This window comes from Alligator mississippiensis, chromosome 10 (assembly GCF_030867095.1).
Source record: "Alligator mississippiensis isolate rAllMis1 chromosome 10, rAllMis1, whole genome shotgun sequence".
Taxonomy (NCBI): Eukaryota; Metazoa; Chordata; order Crocodylia; family Alligatoridae; genus Alligator; species Alligator mississippiensis.
The window spans coordinates 63,930,563-63,950,497 of record NC_081833.1 but is presented as its reverse complement, the minus strand read 5'-3'; the positions used below and the strand labels follow the sequence as shown (position 1 = coordinate 63,950,497).

The 19,935-nt window shown below is 40.0% G+C and overlaps 1 long non-coding RNA gene across 3 annotated transcripts in view; it reads right to left on the bottom strand.

The window, feature by feature from the left end:
* LOC102571974 (uncharacterized) overlaps window positions 1-19,935 on the bottom strand; it is a 357,536-nt gene that overhangs the window by 18,016 nt on the left and 319,585 nt on the right. For 2 of the 3 annotated variants that reach the window (XR_002091910.2, XR_009455297.1), the window contains one exon: window positions 13,477-15,144. The exons of the other annotated variant lie outside the window; for it this stretch is intronic. This is a non-coding gene — a long non-coding RNA (uncharacterized LOC102571974). Of the gene's footprint in view, window positions 1-13,476; window positions 15,145-19,935 lie in introns of those variants that run through there. 3 annotated transcript variants of the gene reach the window in all.

Genomic DNA, 19,935 nt, shown 5'->3' with positions numbered 1-19,935 from the left:
CCTCCTGGTTTGTGTAGACCCCCATCTCTTTGGCCTTTTGGGAGCACATTTACTGCATTGAGCCTATCAGGCAAGATAGAAGACTACTTCTGATTAGATCCTAAGGGGCTTTGGCTAAGAACCCAGGTGCTCAGCTCTGCCAAAGCTGATATGCCCAAAGAGTATCCAATGCCAGTTACAGACATTGCACATAAACCGGTATAAGTGATCAGAAACTAAACAGAAGTTCAGAAGTTCATAACTGAACAGAAGTTCAGTGTACATAGACCAGTTTAAGAATGGCAGAACCAGGTCTAAGCTAGACCTGGATTGACTTGGTCTCAGACTTAATTAAATTTAGGTTAGACTGGTATATTGAACTTCTGTAGCAGATCCCTTACTGATGCAAGTTAGGTCATTAGCGGCACATGCTCCAGGCAGCTGGGGGGCACAGCGGTGATGGGAGCCTGGCAGTAATGAGCAGGGAGCTCCTGCAGATGCTGGTGGCACTGTCGGTGGCAGCAGGGGGGAGGGGTTGCAAGCGCCAACCATGGGTTGGCGACCACCCACAGGTGCTGCCGACAACCTTGGTGGTGCATCCCCTATGCATCATCCCTGAGTTAGGTCACTGTCTGCTGGCATTCCAGGATGCTTTGTGGTCCCCCACTAATCTGCCCTTGCAGGAAGGCACCACAGCAGCAAGTCTATGCTCAAATGCTCCAGCTGAGCACCTAGACAGCCCAGCCCCTGCCACCAGGCTCTCACAGAGCAATCAGCACAGCCCCTCTGCCCACTCTCACCTCCTGCCTGCAGCCAGTGGTGAGCCACAGCCAGGCAGCATCAGGAGGGTGGGGGGATAGGAAATGGAGGCTTCTGTCCCATGGACCCAGCACTGGCTCTCTCAGGGGGGGACTCCACAGAAGGAAGGATTGGCCCCTTGGAGCTCCAGTGAACGGCAGGTGGTGATAACAGGTACCACGATTGCAGAAAATATGATTGTAGGAATCATGCCAGGTGCCTTCTGCTACCACCTGTTGTTTGTCAAAGCTCTGAGGGGTCCAATCCCTCCTTCTGCAGAGTGCCCCTTTCCCTGCCACACAGCAGGAGGCTGCCGGGTGACTGCTGCCACCACCTGCCATTCACCACAGTTCTGAGGATGGCTTTGATCTTTCCTTCTGCAGAGTACCCACCACTGGCCAGCTGCCAGGCATGCCATGGTGACATGCTCTGGGGCTGTCCTGCACATGTGGGAGGGTCCATGGTTACAGGGGTTGGGGGCATGGTCACACATACCTGGTAGCCAATCAGGGGTGGCCCAGCCACTTGGCTCCACTCAGCATTCTCCAGCAGCCTGAGGAGCCCACAGGGCACAGCGGGAGGCGTGCAGGAGTGTCCTCAACCTGATGGCCTTGGCCAATGCAAGCAGCCTGCATGCTACCCCCACCAATGGGCACATGTGTGTTCTGTTTGCTCCCAATATAACCTATGCCACTTACAGTAACCTGCATCAGTTAGATTGATTCCTCCTTGGGTTTTTTGAATGTCTGTACTTAGCCTAAATGCCTGGCCAGCTTCAGAGATGAAAACCAGGCAACTGTACTTTCAGCTCCTCCAAGATTCGACCAAATCTGACTAGGAGTTCTGGGGATTCCAATTATAGACTCCCGTACCTAAACAGAACTTAGGCAGGATTTAGCTCTGTATAAATTGCACAAGAATTCACTGCTGAATCCTGGTCGCTTGTCGTTAGCTGTTGCTTTAACTATAGGATCATTCTTCCCCTCTGAATGAATAGCCCCTTTGATTTCAAACAGAATAATGACAAATGGTGGTGGGTCTCTATAACATACAGATGGCAGAAATAGGATTAAGTTAAATATTTTTATAAATAACCTAGCATAGCATTTTAAATAATGAAATAGGCTAAGATATCATAGTTTAAAAGATTCCAAAAAAGAGTACAAGGCATTAGTGACTTATAGATCACCTTCCTTTAGCATGGGAGGAGGGGGAGGTACATTACAAACACAGCTGTATAAATATAGCTCACTTCAATCAAAATGTAAATAAGCTGGGTAGAGCAGACTTCAGAACTTTGAAATATTTATTTTAAATGCAAGGGATAAAGTCCTCTTAAGAGACCTGTTCCTAAACTTGTGTCTTGTCCTTTTGTTGATCTAAATAAAAAACTGACAATTTTCACTAAATGTCAGTCTGCATATAAGGCTAGAGCAATAACTATTCCTCATCTGTTTATAGCTATTTTTCTTCATGGATAAAGACTTTTCTGATTGTTCCTAACCCAGGCTGGATTCAAACCAGCCACCTAGAAAATAAATGCTCAATATCTCATTACCAGTATTTTCCAGCCTTAATTATTTAAAAAAATGTATGCATCTCTTCTCATTTGTAGTTTTTTGTGGTTTTGTAGCATCTGTCAGAGAGAGAGGACTGATGATGCTAAGTGAATGACATTTTCACATATTTTTTTGTAAAGTAAAAAGAGTGGGCCTGCAAATTCAAATATCTTCTGCTTCCTATAAAAATGGATTGTGATATGGTGCTGCAGCAGGTCCTATGAAGTCATCTATGAATTCATCTTCAAAGGATTCAGAAAGATAACACAAGCTTATTGTCATGGAAGTCAAGAAGTCCTTCTTCCTAGGGCTATTATCTGAAAACATATTCTAGTTTCCACATACATCATTTCATAAAAGATTTGGGGAAAATATATAGCTGTATATATAATTGCAAGAAAGAGAAAATCAGGTAGAGACTCCCAAACAAATATAGAAAGTGTATACATTTCAATTTTTGATAAGGTTTTGCCATTCTTTATAGCTCAATGAGAATTGTAGGTAGCTGGACTTATCACCTTTGGTTCTACATGTAAATGAATTATCGGATGAGGTAGTAGCAAGAACGATAAGAGAACATACTGTAGATTCTTAATAAATGTGCTTAATTCTGCAATGGTAGCAATCAAGTACTACCAGCAAATGAATAGTCAAGTCTTCCAAGCATGTTGAGGAAAGACATGAAATCAGCATGACCTTCATCTTCAGTCTTCCAAGGATTGCCTACATATTCAGGTGCTAGGCTTTTAAAAACTTTGTATAAAAGTAACAAAACCTTAAAATCAATATAGCATTTAACTCAAAGCCATTGTAGTGTAGCAAATACAGGAGCAATGTGCTGACTAGCTCCAGCCTGGCAAGCACTTTTGTAGCACATCTCCGCACCAGTTGAAGCCTATTTCTAACAGTAGTGGGTAAACAAGGAAAGAGGGAATTGCAGTCATCAATCCCAGAGAAGGAAAAGACTTGAATCAGAACTTCAGTATCAGCAGGAGACAGAAAATGCTGAAACCCAGTAGCTATGTTTCTTAGATGGTAATGAGAAACCTCAGAGACTTTAGATATGTGAAACTTGAAGGCTGAGTCAAAAATAACCTCAAGCTTGCTATTAGCTGCATTAGTTGTAAACTGCTGGCCAAAGAGCAGTGTTACTGGGGTGGGCTTTTCAGAGCATGTACAGTACTGCAATCAAATTATCATGACCTTTGTTTCCCTAGAAAGGCACAGCAAATAATTATCCCAGATTCAGTTCCTTACTTCAAGTGTAATGCAAGCACAAGCATGTCATAAAGGTGGTACAGAAGCTTTATAAGAATTAGTGTTGCATCATTACTACAGGATCCTGATACTCAAGGCTGTGTTGGAGTTTTCATGATAAACTCCAATTTTTGCAGTTCTATCTCTCATTTACTTTAACTGTCTTCAGAAGATACATGACACAGGATTCGACCATTTAAACCTTTTCCAGACTTGAGCCATGAAAAGGAACTAATTCATTTAGATCTAATTAAGTCCTTGGCCTTTATCCTCAGCTCCCAATGAAGTTGCTTACTCGTGCAGATTTTGAAGATGGTTTGTATGATGCTGATCTGGGACTATCTGCTTTATTTGGAGACATCACTGAAGAGCCATCAGGTGGCAACCTCTTACAGTAAAAATTGGCATAAATGACTTACTTCAGAATCAGTAATTGGTCAGGTACGACATGGAAAGCAGACCCTATGATGACAGGCTGAGAGCCCTGGGGCTCTTTAGCCTGGAAAAGCGCAGGCTCAGGGGTGATCTGATGGCCACCTACAAGTTTATCAGGGGTGACCACCAGTATCTGGGGGAACGTTTGTTCACCGGAGCGCCCCAGGGGATGGCGAGGTCGAATGGTCACAAGCTACTACAAGATCATTTCGGGCTGGACATGGGGAGGAATTTCTTTACTGTCTGAGCCCCCAAGGTCTGGAACAGCCTGCCACTGGAGGTTGTTCAAGCACCTTCATTGAACACCTTCAAGATGAAACTGGATGCTTATCTTGCTGGGATCCTATGACCACAGCTGACTTCCTGCCCTTTGGGCGGGCGGCTGGACTCAATGATCTTCCAAGGTCCCTTCCAGCCCTAATGTCTATGAAATCTATGAAATCTTTTTCATCTTGAACAGTAACTGTTTGAGTATGAAGGGGTTGGATCAATGGGTCCCAGTGCACTGTGTATAGCGGTACAGTGTCCTTTCCAGTTTAACAAAATTGAGACAAATAAAGAACAGGAGGAGGGGCTATGAGAGTCACAAAAGATTAAACAGGAGAATCATGGTCTATATTATAATGCAAGTTGGATTCCCTAGAGCAAACTGATTTCCAAACTGTTACTGTTGTTGGAGATAGCAGGCACTGATCCTGCATGACTCCTAAGATGAAGTATTCAGCGGACAGTGTGCCCAGCACTGTACAAAACAGAGAAAGCAACATGGGGCCTTATTCTCAGCCAGTATAAATCTTCAGTGCTCTCGCGGATTTGATAGAGCTTTAATATTTTACACTGGCTGGGGATCTGGTCCATGCTTCAAGAAAAGTATAATTCAGATTTATGAAGAAGACATTTTTGTATCCAATATAATTGATTACATATCGTAATATGAACAGAACCTATTTTGAACTAATGAATCCAATGCATAATACAGCAAGGCATTTAATAGTATGTAGACCACAAAATGCCAAGCCAGATGTCATTTACGGTGATAACAATTTGCCCAGATGGCTCTGCTTCCTCTCTCTTTTTGTCCCTTCAAGTTTGACAAGAAGGCATTTAAGTCAGGAGATTGCTCTGATATTCAGTGCATATTAGTTCCATGCCATGATACTCCGTGTACTGTACCGTATACTATTCTATTACAGTTATTGTTGCACTATGGAAATGCTTGTCTGCTCTGGCAAATTTTGATAAATGTAACATCAGATTAAAAAGAATGTAACCACACAGGGAGATACTAATCAAGATTGAAGCTAACATATCCCTTGGGAGATCTTTTCTGGAGGAAAACAAACCAAACTTCCTTAAATTATAAAAGTTCAGTTTGTGACAGGGAAACAAAATAATGCATATAATTTATATCCACACAAATGCATATTAGTGCATCAATAATTTATATTTTTTTAAAGCTATCATGTATACATGTTGTTTGGTTGACACATTTCACATGCCAAGAAGAGCAATAACACAACCAAGCCATGGTTTCTGTTACACAAAATGATGCTTAGCATCAGGATTTGCTGTGAATGGCATCAGTAACACAAATATCCTTCATATCCTACTTGTTAGCATTGCAAAGCCTTTTACTAAAGGTCAGCTGTGCTGTAATAAAACAAACTGTTTGAATTGCAAGTGAAAATAATTTGTCATTATTTGCCGTAATATAAATCTAACTTCAAATAAATATATGTTTCAAATATATATCAGTATGGTTAGTTTGTTGGGTTCATCACAATGGACACTTGACTCAAACAAATAGATTTATAAAAGATGATTTGCATATGTTCATTACTGTCATTGTATATAGTCAGAGCTACTGGAAGTTAAATAGGGTAGGTTGTATACTGCTTATTTAAATTTAGCATCCTCCACTAAAACGCAGGAAAACGCTTAGGTTTAGGTAACAGGGTATTAATGAAGAAAACAAGGATTTAAGTCAAAAAGACATTAAGATGCCAATCTGAATAAAAGAATATAATAGAAAAATAAAGTGGCTAGTCAAACAAGATAAATAGGAGTACATCAGCAGGCATTGTACAGAATTACTATGGCACAACAAGACAAGCAGAATGTTTGTAAGACTATACTAAAATTTTTACTTCACATTATAATGTCATCTAAGTAACAGATGGCAAAATGCCACTTGAAGAGGAAGATTACAACTATATATGGAACTAAGAGATGCTCCAGACTTTGCCTCAGAAGTGTCAGGTCACAATTTACAGTCTTAAAATAACTCCATCCATGCAAGCAAAAACTAAAACAAAACAACCTTCCTACAAACTCTCTTGCCCAAAGAAAATCATAGACAAGATCAAAAAAACAACAACAAAAAAGCAAAGAAAAATGAAAATGTAAATGTCCTCAAAAATCCTACAGTTAAACTTTGAGGACAGGACCTGCTATAATACACAATTCCAAATGTATTTATTAGAGAATGCATAGTATGTCTCAAGGCATGTGTTGAATGGAAGAACAAAATAACTGGAGTATGATAGTTGCAATCACTTTTTAGAAAAACACAGAGTACTATAACTTCATTCCTATACTACGTCAGCTACAGAATGATACTCTTCTGGACTCCTTCAGAAACATGGAGGTAAGGATAAATTGATTTGATTTTCTATAGTAAAATAAAAGGGGAAGCTGGTAATATGAAGGTAGACGCAGTAGTTACTGTCTTCAGCAATTAATACCAGATAGCAAAAATGACACAAATTCTCTCACTTCATCATTTTTCAATTTATAAGACAGCAGTGTGGCTCCTGTTAGATGGGTTGAGGGATAACATACAGATTTAGGCTGGGAGGTGATCAGTAATTTTAACCAGAATAGACAGACAGCTGTATATTTCATCTTGTTCTTACAGGTTGTAAAAACACTGATGACGGCATTAAGAAGGTGGGCAGAAAACATACTTCTACAGTAATATAGCTGAGTGCTAATTAGGCTACAAAGAGAGGGACATACATTGTTAGAGTGCTCTATTTCATTGAGCCATCAAGCTTTTAAGCCTGAAAATCATGCTGACAATACTTTAAGGGATGAGGTAAGTAATGGTCTTTGGCTACATGCCCTTGCTGATAATATGTTATGCTTTGGTTATTTAAACAAATCAGTACATCCAAAAATAAGGCATTGCGCCAGCATATACGCAGTCATATTATAGGTAGGAAATGTGAGTTCTCTCTGTGTAGGCAGTTTTCATTCAAAGTGAAAATTTTCCCCATTCTCTGGCACAGCAAAATGAATACATTAAGACCAACTCAGTAATATCCTTTAAATTCTAAGTAGAGCTTTCATTGGCTATCACCATGGGTCAGTTACAACCATAACAATTAGACCTAAAATATTAAATGTGATGATTCTGGGACAATATTTTCCCCCAAATCATATTTACTTTATTGTACATATTTAAGCAAAACAGATCATCCATTGATGTCCAAACTACCTCTCTTCTTACACCGATTTGTGATGTATAATTCATTCATTCCTTGGCCTCTTTATGGGGAATTTGTTTTTCATCAAAAGAAAACAAAAATGGTTAGTCTTTTATGCCTCTTAATTTATTGTTTAAAGATCTATATGTGTATGCATACACACACACACACACACCTTAAATGTGTGTGTGTGTGTGTATAAGAAATGAAATTGTAAAGATACTGTGCTGAAGAGCGATATTTTTTTTCTTTGGGTTTGGCCGTTTTTGTTTCTTTTTCTGTTGTTTTTTTTTTTAGTGTCAAATTTGCCTCTCGATTCCCAATTTACTATGAGCAAAATAGTGAAGACTTCCCAAGCAATGCAATAGAGCCTTTCAACCCACTGGGCAGATTGTGTGGGATCCTAGTGTGAATATATCCCTGAGCAGCAAATCCAAGTTGTTACTATAAAATGAAAGTGATTTTAAGTGAAAAGTAAAAAGACTTTACAGTATTTATAATATTTCTAAACTATTACTGCATTGTGAATAAATCCAATAGTTTCTAGATGCCAACACACTATTTTTCTTTTTGGTTATTCTTACCTCACCTAGTCGCCTAGGGTGAATGTCAATTCCTTTGACTGCAGTATTTCTAATCATTGCTTTTCTTGGCCTCTACTTAACGGTCACATACATGCGACTTGCTACATATTTCTTTAAAAGTCATGACAAACCATGGTAGTTATCAATCTTGACAATAAGCAGGGGTGTTGCCAGCCTCTTCCCAGTGGGGGGAGGGGGACAGAAATGGGCTAGACAAAAAATTGTGGGGGCTGCATACACAAAGGCGAGACACGGGTGGGAGCAGGGCAGCTGGACAGGGAGAGGTGGGGGAGGCTAGGACAGGGATGGCGCTGGGAGGGGGACTATAGGGGGCAAGGCAAATTTTTGGGTGGCTATACCCTGCCCCAAGCCCTCCCTAGAGCCGTCCATGACAATGAGGAACAGAAAACTCATATGACTACAAAGTTTAAGATAGTCCTCAAGTTAAAGAACTTACCCTTCATGCTTTTATTTCTTTTCTTCACTTCAAAATTTCTTCTGAGACCTTACTTAGGTCAGGCCAACAAACCTGTAGTTGCCTGGACCATTTGCTTTTACCTACCACCAGGGCCTTTTCTTAAATATATTCCATTCATATTATACTGCTCCCAATTTGAAGTATTTATTACAAATGTTTGCCACTAAACTTAAAATTTCATGCATCTCCTCTTCTAGAACTCAGGAGTATGAATTATTTGGTCCCTCACCCATACTAATAGATCATGCTTGTATCCATTATCAGCTCCAGGAGTCTTTTCCCCACTAGTATTTCAGTTTGGAGCTTTTTTTTTTTTAAATGCCACATCACAGTAGCTTCTTATTTAATCACCATCTTATGAAGAATGAATATTTCAGTCCCACAAAAACAAATTATTTCCATTGGTTATTGTTGCACAGTTGAAACTGGGTAAAGATATTCTGCCGTGGTAAGCCAGGTAAAACGTGATGCAGTGTCTTTAAAATATTATCGCTGGACAAAGAAGATCTTGGCAATAACAATAGACTTTGAAAACGTAATTCTGTACTGTGTTTCAGAATATAATGAAGACATTTTCTTGAGCTGCAGTCTTAGAATGACAGAACATGGCCTTTAGAAAGCTGCATCTGGTCTTTTATTTTTATGGTAAAGGGAAAGGGGGGAGGGAGGAAAGCTGCTACACAGCCTAAGCTTAACAGTGGAAACCATAATGTTTCTCCATTTATTCTGCTCTATTCTACCATGAAATACTCTTCTGTTTATTCTCCTTTTCTCGCAAATATTTATGCCCTGAAGCAAATCACCTCTACTGTAGCTATTTGGACTTGACACAGGAAAAATATTAGATGTAACCTGCCTAACATAGAATTCATCTTTCTAGACTGGCCAATATTGCTTTTGTGGTGAACCTATTTCATCAGCTGCTTCTGAAGAGATATAGGAAGACTTCCAAAGTCACTTAATAATAGCTGATTGTGCCAATTATCTCCTAGCACAAGGGTAGATTTTAAGATTACCACATATTGAGATTAGAAGCAGTGCATAGTTTTCATGTCCCAGGAAGAAACAAGGAATTTAATTGGGCCTCCATTTCCTTTTGTTGCAGGTGGATGTAAGATGTGCCAGTATTGTACTTCCTGTTGCTTTCCTTTCCACATGCAGTAATTTAGCTGTTTTGGCTGGTTTCTTGGACTATGGATCATGGATCTAGCATTCTGCATATATAGAGAAGTTAGAAGCCCATAAAGGCTACTCTTTTTCCGGACCTGAGACTAACAATGCTCACAATTTATGCAAGCACCTCTCACACCACTTACATGCCCCACCAAGGGAAGTACCATGGACCACCACTTTGACTCATAACTGTGAAGAATACGCCTGAGAAGGGCTTCTTGGCCAGGATCCAGACAAAACAACAGACAGAAGAAACGTTGTGCACTGGAACCCAGCCTGGTTTCTCTGAATGCATTCTATGGAAAAGGAGTGGGATCCAAGTGAGAGGCAGAAGGTCCCCTATATTAGCTGTGGATAGAGTACAGACTTTGCAATTGGTGATCAGGGTGAATTACTCAAACATGGAAGAGACAGTGTATTCAAAAGAACTATGAGGGAGAGATTGACTGGGAGGCTTAGGATGGCAGAAAAATCATGGACATTGCTGGATTAGAGGTCAGAAGAGCATGTGGTGAAGAGAATGGGGCCACTGAGTAAGCAGGCAATCTTTAAGGAGTGCATGTTAATCAAGGGTGTGGTGGGAAGAGATTAAAAAAATGGAAGAGATTAAGATAGGAGAGGGAACAGTGCTAAGGTATGAAGGAGATAAAAATAAGTGGCCATATTGGTAAACTGATCCAGGGTTGAACGTACAGGGGAACAAAAACAAGGAGGCTAAGGGCTAAACAGATCATCAGTATACTGGCTTGTCACTAAAGAAAGGACAAAAAATTGAAATGTGCTGAAATCAGAGAGGAAGTATAGGGGAAGGGGTCAAGGAAGAGGAGATAACAGCTATGAATGAGAAGAAAAAAACAGAAATGGGTGAAGGGTTTCTCAAATAAGGAGATGTAGAAAGAAGGCAGTGGGAACATGCAAATATTTGATAGTTTGGTACTTTGGTAGCAATATGGAAACCATAAATGTGTCTTCCCAACCCTTAAGTTGTTTTGGAAACTTATTTTCCATTCCTTGGCTTATAAAACTGTACTGGTCATATAAGAGAAGACTGGATGTCTTGCATATGTTACTTCAAAAGTCTATTCTTAGCATTGCAATATCAGTGTATGATCTCTTTAGGCTTCAGTGTGCGTTACAGCCACTTCTTTCACAAGTAATGCCAAAAAAAACAATTGGCATAAATTCTCATTGTGAATTTATTCTGACTAGCCCAAACTAAGCAACAGCTTTCCAGGTGCTCCTAGAGGCCCTCCTAATTATAAATGGTGCTATGTTAAATATTCCCTTCAGTCTTCTGGTGCCTCTACTGTTTCCAAAGAGCTATTAATAGATTGCTAATGTTTTTCCTGCTTGTGTTTTCAATTCTTTCTGAATCAAAAGATGAATAGTAGGGCTGTGTGAAGCTTTGATCCCTGATTCGATTTGGTGGAGATTTGGCCTGATTTGGTGGCTGAATCTCCAAATCCAAATCGAATTAGAGAACCCTTTAATCTCTCTGAATTGAATCAAGGAGATTTGGACATAGACACAGCGTTAAATGTTTTTTATATAGACCTCAAGGTAGCTGGCAGCTCATGAGTGCTGCGATGCTGAGGCACAATGAGTGTCCCACAGAAGTGTAGGGGCCCCCCAGGCGCATTTGGCAGCAGACCAGAAGTGGACTAGAAGCACTTCCAGTCCACTTCTGGGTCCACTGGAGAGTGCGCTGGGGGGCCTTCCTGTGCTTTCTGGCTCGGCAACTGGTGCCTCCTGGGTCCGAGGGGGCACCCAGGGTCCCCTCACAACTGATCACTGAGCCAGGCAGGGCGCGGCGGGGTGGGGGGAAGGACCCATGTCCTCCCCAGCAGACTTGGAAGTGGTCTGAAAGTACTTCTGGTCCACTTCTGGGTTCACTGCCAAGCACACGGGGGGCTCCCCTGTACTCCTCATCACAGTGTTCACAAGCTGTGCTGGTACCTCAAGGTACGTAGAAAAAAAATTTTAAGCTGTGTCTATGTCCAAATCGCTGATTCTCCGAATTAGCACTGAATCTTCACATTCGGATTCAGTCAGATTGAATCAAGGACAGTGATCCGAATTAACTAATCGAATCGCTGTCCCTGATTTGGGCTGAATCCAAATTTGAATCTAGTAGGGCCTGCTTTGCACATTCCTAATGAATATACATCAATTTTGGAAGTTTTTCAGTCTAGAGAGCTCCTTACTTTGTGTACCTAATCATTTTTTCATCCTGTAGTGCCTGTCCATGCTATCTAGCACCAAAATAGATTAATTTACAAGGGTTGTTATCTGAAAGCATTTTTAAGAAATCATTCTAGGTTGAGGGTTGAGTTCCCAGTTCATTCTGCTAACTGATAAATCTGCGAACTGTTCTGTATACCACTCTGTTAACATTTACTCAGTCAGAACATTATCTAACTTATCTAAAGCATGATGCCTCATAGGATACCAGACTCTTAAAGAAGCAGTGCATTTAATTTTAGGATAATTTCAGGAAATAAAGTATTCCTTCAAATAGTAATTTACTTTCCTCAAATTACTGTAATTGTTTAATTCCACATGCTTTATCATATATTAAGAATTGTTTCTGATTTGTTATGCATACCAGATCCAACTTTCTATGATATGCATAGTATTAGGGGGGGGTGGTGTGGAATTACACTTGAATTTTCTGGCTTCTGTGTCTAAATGCCAACTAAATTATGCAAAGTTCTCTAGCTTCCCACTTTTGAACATAAAATTTTGAAGATTTATGATAATTATAATTCTAGTCTCGATGCTGCAACTGCTTTTCTGTGCTCCCACAACCTGTTCAAACACAACGGAATAGTGCAAATTAAACAAATAATAAAAAACTGTACATTTTCATTAACACCATTTTTTGATGACCAATCTCTGAACAAAGTGTATTTTAACTTTTAGTGACCTCCAAGGCAAATCTGATTGCTTGTATTTTTCTGCAATGTTTGTAGCCTCCAGAGTATGAAGGAAATATAAGCTGCAGGAGGCAACAAAAGCAGATTTTCAGATGTTTATAGTGGATTGAATGCAATGTACATGCAATAATTTCATGGTGTGATGCAAGATTCATTCAAAATAAAAGAAAGGTGGAAAAGTCCATACTTCAAAACTTACCTTAGGCTCAGAGTTATTGCTTTCGACAGACTCACCACCATCTAAAGGAAAACAATTCCCAGGGTTGTGTTTTAATCTGCTGCCCCTCACCTGCATTCTCTAAACTTTAAGATATCATGGGAAACAGGGTGGTAGGTAATCTCTAGCTTGAAGTTCGCTCTCTCTTCTTTTATAAAACATTGTAGCCCCATTTAGCATGTGTGTAGCAAAACACATTTAGAAATACTCATATTATAGTAATGATCTCTCCCTAACAGGACCACAAACAACCCTTTTCCATCTAAATAATATTTTAGCCACAAATGCACTTAAATCTTTCTGTTTTCCAAATATTTGTCGTATATCTTCCATGATAAACCAGGAGCTAAGGAAAGGGTTAAATGCATTGACATATTATTTCAGGAAGATGACTGACTGTATTTTATTGTTTTTCAGACCTTCAATCTTAAGGTGTAAAAGCAGAAAATAAATAGAATCACAAGAAATCAAGCAGGTGTATGATGGTATTAATCACCACAGGGAGAAGACACTATGGTAATGTTGTAAATAAGTAAGCTTGGTGCACCTAACAAACATCTCTCTCTAAAAACTGATGTTTATATTAATTTATTTTACAGTAAGCTTATTTTACAGAACAAATGGACTCCCAGAGACACAAAGACACAAGAACTATCTGGCCCCTTGCAAGATAACTCGAGCTTTCCCCCCTCCAACAGAACAAACCCAAACCAAATACAAACTTGTTGGAACTGTTCTGTACTGAACCCAAAGAAAGAAGGAAGTATCTACACTTATACAAGGGTTTTAAAGAATTATTAGGAAAGTACATTGGTCTAGTTTGTATCTATCCATATCTTTGGTGTCACTAGTGGTTGGGCATATCATTTTAATCAGTGCAACAATAGTATAAATATATTTAGTCCCATGATTCTCCCAAGCGTTTGGTATCCACAAATGAGGCTAGATTTTCAAAAAAGGATGAGCACCCATCACCTTCTGTTGTTTAATGGGAGCTGCTGGGCTTCACTCTCTAATGAAAAAATGGCCTAAATCTGATCCCACTGAGAGGGCAACTCTTTTTGCATCCATCCCCTTACCTGCACGCTACTCATCCTACTCCCTCAGAAAAAAGTAGGAAAATATTCCCTCAGAAAAAAGTGGTAAATACTATTAGCATGCTTTGAGGGTTCTTAAATTGGATTATGCCAAATACATGTATTGTTCGAAATATAAATATTTAGCGCATGCGCACACACATGGCATAATCCAATGCTCACTCACTCTCCATGAGGCAATATTAGTTCTAAAGTTACCTCCCTACCCTGCTGCCATCCCCTCTACACTTCAACTTGTCCCTCCTATTGTAGTATCACATACAGCTGGAGGACCTGGTTTCCAGATGTAATCTAGCCTCCATGCTGCAAGCTGAAAATGGCCAGTAGGCAATTTCATTAATGGAGAGCACCCTCCAGTGGAGTAAAGCTACCCCAACCACTTCCTGCACCCACAGTTTCTCCTCCATGACATTGGCAGGAGTATGGTGGAAGAAAGGGCCTAATAAGGAATAAAAGTGAGATCATTTAGAAAAGTCTTTCAGGTGCTCTGACCATTGTCAGCGCTACAGCTGGCACTCTGAGTCATGAATTATAATTCACACATCTCCACTCTTTTAGAGTTTTGATGGTTGGCCACAGGAGAAAAAGTTGGCCTGCGTTATCCATATATATAAAAAAATCTGGCCTATGTTATATATATTTAATAGTCACCTGCTTAAATATATATATAACTAAATGACAACCAAAAAAATGTACTGCGGTAAAAACCTATAAAAAACAAAAATGTCAAATGCTGTTTGGTTACTTTTCCCCTCTTGCCCTCCTTCCAGTGTCCAACTGCAGAGCTGATCAATAGTTATTAAATTTCAAAAGGAAAACCCCAAAAGAGAGAACATTTGAAGAAGTGTTCATTTTTTCCCAATTTTTCAGACAGCTTTATTCAACCTAGGTCACAACCAACACAGCTGTGTCTGTAGCAACTGGAATCCAGTGAAAGCTGGGGAATCCAGGTATAATATACACCTTAAGATAATAACTGCTCAGTAAAGGGAAAGCCAGGTCTTCTTCAAGTCAGCTTACTCAGAACATTATACACCAATCCAGCCTGGAAGAGTTTAGTTCCTGGTCATGACACAAAAAGATTCTTAGGTGATGATGATGATGGTGAGCAAGTGACAGCCTTTCTGTCTCTCTGGTCCCCATCTGCAACACATGGTATTAATAAAAAAATAAAAGTTCAGTACGTCTTTTCTACTACTATTCTTCTGTCCTATCTATTTAAACTATTATCACTGGTCATATAGGGCTCAGTACACTGGCACCCCAGTAACATATGTGAGGGATGTTACTGTAATCAAAATATAAAACAAAGTAGGAGATACTTGCTTTGCTATTCAAATTGATGCGACTAGAAGGAGGTCTAATATGTCACAATATAGGATCCAGCTCCAAAGGAAAGTTTCTGAGTTGCTGAGACCAAGAAAATATCTGCAGCTGTGGTATTATAGGTAAAATGTGCAAATTCATTAGAATGTAGTCAGTTAAGACTCAGATTCAGTTTCATATGCTGTATTTTCCAGGTGCATAAAAGTGCTATGTAAAGAGATATTGGCAAAAACAAAACTCTTAAAAACGCAAGAGGCTAAACTGGTGTAATCTTGCCATAATTCAGCCTTTCCCAATACATTTATAGCACAGCAACGAAAATAACTCAACTTGTTAAAAATGCCACATTATGTACTTTCTTCAAGGTCTATCCAATTTCATAAAGGCATTTTACACTTTTGTTATTTCCAATGAGTTGAAAGATAATTGTTTTATTTTGCAATTAGGGTTATCACATGCAAATGCTTTCAAAGGCCATTTTTATTAAAGCTAAATTAGACTTTTGTTAATTCTCTAAAATGCATTACTATGGAATAGGGAGACAAGGTTCTTTGGGTAAATCTGATTTATTAGACCAACTCAAACAGTTGGAAAAATTCTTAGCAAGCTTTCAGGTGTAAATGCCCTTCATCAGACTGAGGAAGCTTTCCAAGAAGAATTTCTCCAACCATTTGAGTTAGTCTAATAAAATATATCAGATTTACCCAAAGAACCTTGTTTGCCCTTGTTAATATGGAGTAGTTACCCTCTTTGGTCATATGTAATTGAAGCCAAATACTAGCAACTTTAGAGAGGAAACCTAAAACTACAAATCCAAGTGATTTATCCTCCATTAGAAAAGCGGGACATTTGGGCAGACTTTTGTCAGCATGTGTATGCTGAAGATTGAAAAAGGAATAGTAAACAAATTGAGAAGTATGTTGAAAGTGTTTACACTGACAGAACGGATACAACAGTTTCTGTTCATTTGCAAGAAAACAGTTTCCCACAATAATTAATTTCAAGACTGGAATGAAAAGCTTGAGAAATATGTTAACAGAATATTTTTATAGCAAAATGGTATTTCAGAAAAGCAATTGGTATGACTCAACTGGAGAGTTTATATTTATTTTAATCATGATTAAATAGGGCTAGAAACTTATTTTGGACAAAATCTTATTCAACCAAAATACATCTTTGATTGAAAAAAAATGGGGACTCCATTAATTAAACTCCATTAATAGTAAAGCACTAGAACAGGCTACCCAGAGAGGTTGTGGAAACTCCATCCTTAGATATTTTTAAGATCCAGGTAGACAAAGCCTTGGCTGGGATTATATAGTTGGGAATGATCCTGCTTTGAGCCAGGATTTGAACTAGATGACCTCCTGAGGTCCCTTCCAAATCTAATTTTCTATAATTCCACAATTCTATCAATTTAATGTCATCGTTTCAACTTTTTGCCTGGCATGGACAAAATATAATTTAAAATATTTTTTAAAAAACTAAAAATTGAAAGAAATATGTCTTATCTTGAATGAAACACCTCATGAAACCCCAAATGACAATTTCCAAATTTTGTTTTGGTAATAAATAGATTTTCAGATCAGATCATCAGAAAACCTTCATTTTCATAGTTTGGTCATATAGCAGAAAAGAAAGATTGAATGGCTCTATTATTAAGTACCTGACCAAGAACCAAATGTTCAAGCACTAGAAATTGATGTGGACCCTTCTCTTCAATGAACACAAATGTAGCTTGCAAATCAATAGTATCATGTAAAATATTAGGTAGATAAGTCATCTCTCTCTCTCTCTATCTATACCTCCTTTAAAAAAATATGTGATTCAAATATTCTTGGGATCATGACAATGAGGCAAAGATACAGTATCTCTATTCACAAACATTAAAAAAAAAATGCATAGCTGAAGATCACGTCAATCTGCTGCAGTAACATCTTGAAGACCTGAAACGCAGACCTATCAATCTCAAGTCAAATCCAGTGCAAGATGAAATTGATGAATCTATAACCAATAATATTTTACTCAGTTTTAGCTCCTGCTGCCACTGCTGCACTAATAATCTCCTCCCCTCACATCAGCAGTGGGAATGTCCTGCATTTAATGAGGCATACTTGAATCAGGAGTACATCAAAACCATGGGAAGGCTGGGTAGGCTGTCAACTTCTGGTGCTTGAGTGAATGAAATGGGGAAGAGAAATGGGATGGAAGAAAAAACTAAAAATGGATATGTTTGCTTTAATGTGGTCTCAAGAATGACATAACATTTTACTAAAGTTTTTTTTTTCTCCCTTCCCGCTCACCCATTTATTTATATTAAACCACTGGAACCTCAGGAAATGTAAACAAATTCTGGAGACTGTTGTTTTCCCCAGAGTTTTTATTCTATCTTTTTAATTTTCTCATATCACAAAAACAACAATTCAGGTATCTCAGCTTAGGGTATGATTGGATGTTACACTTAGATTGACCTAATAAGGTTTAAGTTGATCTAACTGCTGATCTGTACAAACACTTAGGGAAGTTAGATTGGGCGAAAAATGACCAGCCCAATCTAAATTAGTTCTCCTGCAGAGATGAAGTAAGATTGAGAATGCATTAGGCCAATCTATTGAATATCTGCACACATTTGGAGTATAGACCTGGGGCTAGGAAAGCTCAGCTACTTGCTCCAGTCCCAGCCCCAGCCTGTATTCTTCTAATCTTTTGCCCCCCTTCCCACCCCCTACCAACCCAATACCCTGACTTTTAGTCCCCTGAACCTCTCACCCTTGTGCAGATAACCCCCTGCTATGGGCTTACCCCCTCATGGACCCACAGTGGGGTGGATCTGCCAGCTCCCTGATCCCTCTGGCCCCTCCCCTCATACCAAGTTACTTAGATTGGTTTACTTGTGCAGATGCCAGCACAGGCAAATGTGTGTACAAGCCACTCCTGATCTATGATTACACTGCTTAAAGCAGGGGTGGCTAATTATTTGAGCCAGAGAGCCACTTTAGGGAATTTTGGTGAGTTGTTGTGGGTCAGGTCAGCAACACCTCCTCCCCCACCCAGAACAGCTCACTAAAACTCCCTAAGTGGCCCAGGGTAGACCCTGGGGACCAGCCCCACACTGTTACTGCCCAGGTATCCCAGGGTCTCCATGGAGACTCACCCAGGACCCGCAAGAGCAGGTGCGTTTGGCTGGGCAGACGGATGGATAGGGTGGCTGGCCACAGACAGGTGGGGAGCAGTGCCTGGGCATGGGATGGATGGACAGGGCCAGGGTAGGGCTGGGATTGGAATTGTGGGGCCATTAAAGTGCAGGGCTGGGGCCCAAAGCAGAGCTATGATCCACTTCCTGCATCCCCATACCCATGGAGCTGGCACCCATTGCAGGGATCTGCAGGCAGTGGATTGTAGCTCTGCCCTGGGCCCTGGCCCTACGTTGTCTTTGCTCCATGATCCTGATCCCAGTCCCAGCCCTGTCCTTCCATCCTGCTCCCAGATGCTGCTCCTCATCTGCTTGCAGCCCTATCCCATCTGCCTGGCTGGCAGCACATGGCCCATGCAGGTAATGGCTCAGTCTCCCTGGAGACCCCACCTGCTTGCTCCATCCAGTGCCCGTGGTGGTGGGTGCGGGGTAGACAGGCCAGTGTGCCTGGGTAGCAAGGCTAGGAAAACAGTGTAGACTGACAGTGGCAGCTGGAATGAGCCACAACCCTGGGGGCTATCAGGAAGTGATTCCAGCTGCCATGCTGCCCCAGCCCCACTTCACACCTGGGCACAACAGGACTGACCACACACACCAGAGCCTGAGCTGCCCACCTCTCCCCACCCCCGCACCTGGGGTGTGCGGGGCAAAAGGACCTGTTGTGGGCTGGATAAAAATCCCTTGACAGGTCAGATCTGGCCCACGGGCTGTATTGTGCCCACCCCTAGCTTAAAGTAAGCTTAGTGATCCTAGATTAAGTATGGCAAATGTGTGTACCCTTAGAGACAAAATTAAAGGACTGTACCTACTCTCTGAACTCACTTTGATCCTATCAGACCCAAGATGATGTGGCTATTTCCAGAAAGAAAAATCTACTCAATTTATTAATTAATGCACTCATTCATTAATTGGCTGACTCCTCCAGCAAGGAAAAGACTTGTATTACATTCAAGTAATGGTATTCCCAGCACAATTACCCTGCAGTATAGGATAGTCACCAAAGCTAAAGGATATGCATAAAAAATTCCAACTAGGAACTGTAAGATTAATAAGAGCCCCATGAAATCATTAGATCCCCATAGACCCTTGAATTCTTTACTGTTTAAGACCAAAAAAAAAAAAAACCCACTATAATAGCTTTGTCATTTCTTATCTTGCAAACCCAACACTAAATTCATATATGTTAACAGCTTTAATAGGGCATTATGGAAGAAAAGTGCATACAAAGTCTAATTAGGCATTTTAAAAAGTAATTTTATATGTGCTTTTATGATCAAACAATGTAGTATAAAACAAATATTTAAAACTTATCTTAAAACATAGCTACCCTGATAAGCATAATTTAGAAATCTTTAATGAATTCACCTCAATTAGCCTTTAATTAAATAGCTCATTAAAAACTGATTTGAATACTG